The following is a 3,226-nucleotide window of genomic DNA, read 5'->3' as shown; positions in this document are numbered from 1 at the left end:
CCACCACCCTACACAAATCAGCACCCTTGGGGTGAGAGATTATTCTCTCTGGGATACAGAACAAAACCCTTCCTGGGTGGAGGTGCTAACACCCCCTCCCTCAGGAATGTTCACTGCCCTGTTGGCGAGCTTGAAAGGGCTCACCCCCTTTGAAACTCGCCCTCCCCCAGGCCTGCTGCTAGCAGCAGATAGCTGCCCCTATCCCATCGCTAACCTAAACTTTTGTGGGGAGCAACGGAGAGAAACTCAAACAAATGACAGGAGGAGTGGCTCTACCTAGCATGCACCACCCCTAAGGTGTTGCATGCGAGGTGGTCTCTCTGTTTCACTTTCCTCCATCTCAGATGGAAGGAAAATAGCCAATCAGGTGTAGGGAAGAGGCCTCTGGCCACAGGAAGTGGTCACTTAGTGGGTGTAGCCACTCTAAGGTGAATGACCCAATGGTCACTACTAGGTTCCCACTAAAACGCACCCTAAATACGGTATTTAGTGGTCATCCCTAGACCAAGAACTCAGATTTGACAGACAGAAGAAGACCAGCAACATGAAGATCCAAAGGCACGAAAACTGTGAACCTGCTGCACAAAGAAAAGGTGTCAAACCCTGCGTTCTGCACCCAGGACCTGACAATCGCTGCTGAAGAGCCCCTGAACAACTGGAAAAACTCTAAAGAACCCCAGAGGACCTCCAAGCTTTGCAAAATGCTAGAGAACTCCTTTCAGAGTGGAGGTACCACTTTAAATCCACAAGGAACCAAGCCAGTAAGGTTCACTTCACTGACGGGAAGCTAACTCTGGAACCGGATGGCACAGCTGGGCCAAATTGCAGAACAAAGACTGTGAGGACAGACCCTGCCAGTGTGGCAGGTTTGGTGCCACTGCGCCCTCTAGTGGCTGAATGGTACTAATACGCTGGGTAGTTGTCACTTGACCTCAGACACCAGGAAAGACAGCCCACTTGGGGCTGTAAAAGGACCAAGAGGAAGCCCCAGTAGAGAGGCTTGAGAAACAACCTGGACCTCCCACCAGAGTGCCCCCTTTGTCCTGCAATCAACCCTCGAACCGGCCTACCTCCTGCTTCTGAGGGCATCCTTGCGCACAGCTCCTGACTCACCGATTCGCTCTGTACCTGGCCGCCCTGTACTGAAGAACCAGCTGTGCCCTAAGGGTCCCCCGCCCCTTGCGATCTTGACACTCCAAGGGGACCCTCAGGATTCACTTTTAAACTTACCTGTGCAGTGCTTTTCGAAGTGGTCCCCCGCAGTGGCCCTGCACCAGCTCCAGAGACATTTTCCTGCTGCTCCCGTCAGAACTGGGAGCCGCCTAAACTTCTCCAGCTGGTATAGTGTGCCCGAAGACAACCTCGACCAACCTGCAAAAGAACTTGGTAAACCTACAGTGTGATTTTATATGTATTTCTAAAGGTTGTCATTCATAGATTCCTACGGTGCGTAATTACGCACAAACAACTATTTTTATTAAACTTCAAAAATTCATATCTCGAAAAGTACTTAACCAATTTTGATGATCTTGGTCTTAAAAATTCTATAAACATTTGAAGTGTTTTTATAAATTGGTCTTGAGTTATTCCTTTTAGAGTGTTGCTTTGCACTTCTCCAATAATGGCCTACCTGCCCGACCACACTACCATAAAAATGAGTGCATTATTGGCTGTTAGAACAAACTGTCTATGATGAATAACCGCTGCCACCTTGTCCTTTTCCAACGCAGCCTAGTCCCTCGAGGGTGCAGCACAGCTGACAACGCTGCCTCACCTTCTTCCAGCCTGGGGAATGATTGCGGGTCTTCTTGTGGGATGTGCCTCCACCTTGCCTCCAGCCAATCCCAAACCTCTACTGCTGTGGTGAAGAATGACTCCTCCTGGTCAATGATTTGCAATTTAGCCAGGAAAAGCAGCACAAGCTTTTTTAGTTTAATTTGCCTCAGGTGTATCTTCACCATGAGGAAAGTCTCACATTGCCTTTGCACTGCAATGGTACAGTCTGGGTAAATGTTCACCAACCCCCCTGCATCCGCCACAGTACATGGGCCATGGCCACTTGCAGAATATTGTGTCTGTCCCTAAAGTTGCACAGCTGTGCCACTATTGGTCGTGGCGGTGCTCCGGCAGTGCCTTGCGTGCAGGCAGCCTACTGGGGACTCTACGCACATTGCGCCATATATAACTTGGAAGACATGCTGCCTAATATGGTTGACAGGAGCCATTTGTCTACAAAAAGCTCCATACAGGGGCCCTCTACTTGCTCCACCACCTCCACTATACACATGTTATTACGCCTGGAGCGGCCCTCTGCATCGTTCAGTTTTTCTCTGAGGAAAGTAACCTCTTTCTGCAGGGTGGTCAGCCAGGCCTGAGTCTCCGACACAGTTGGGGCAGATCTGCTCCAGGAAAGATCCTGCCTCCATTACCGTGTCTCCTGGTTCCTTGTGGTCCACACCCAGTACATTGAGGTTTATGGCCACTTTATCCTCCTTGGTCTCCAGTACAGATTTTGTTCCCAGAATAGCGCCCAGGATTCACTCTAGTTGGGCATCCAGGGACACAGGCTCTGCCCTGGCCCTTCCCATGCTCTGTGAGAGCTCCACTTTCAGGACTGCCATGGCCGGCTTTGAATGCACAATGTTGGGGGGAGGGAGATTTGTCTGTACCCCACTCCGATCTAGCAGTTACAGGTGTCCCAGAGACTAGGAGCCGCTGGTATAGTGCAGGACGGACTCCACCTCCGCACGTGCCAGAAATGTCTCCCTGCTGGGATTTCAGCCCAGGTGTAAGTGTGTTCTGTAGTGGCCTCCCCTAGAGGGCCACAGGCCGCAACCCTGCAAGAGCTAAATCCCCTCACCACCAAGACCCAATGGCCAGGCCCACCCAGTCCCAGGCCCCAGTAGGCAGACAAGCCCCCTGCAAAGGCTGCCAACTTGACCCCCCATGGACATGACCACACCTTGATTACAGCATGTCCATCCTGCTGATGGGCACTCGCTCACCCAGCAGTCTCTCTGACAGTCTTCTGTAGGCCTCCTCAGGTCAGGCTGTGCTCTCCTCAACCCCTCATGGCACACTGGTATTTTGCTACCTCAAGGGTAGTGGACTCGGCCACCCTGTATCCATCATCACGGGCAGGCTGCCAATCCACTGTGCCACTGGATTCAAGCTAGCCTGGCTGATTAAGGGTGATACCCCGAAACTGGTCCCAGGATGCTTGTTT

Source organism: Pleurodeles waltl, chromosome 3_2, assembly GCF_031143425.1.
Source record: "Pleurodeles waltl isolate 20211129_DDA chromosome 3_2, aPleWal1.hap1.20221129, whole genome shotgun sequence".
Taxonomy (NCBI): Eukaryota; Metazoa; Chordata; class Amphibia; order Caudata; family Salamandridae; genus Pleurodeles; species Pleurodeles waltl.
The sequence above is the reverse complement of the archived record's forward strand: the minus strand, read 5'-3'. Positions refer to the sequence as shown.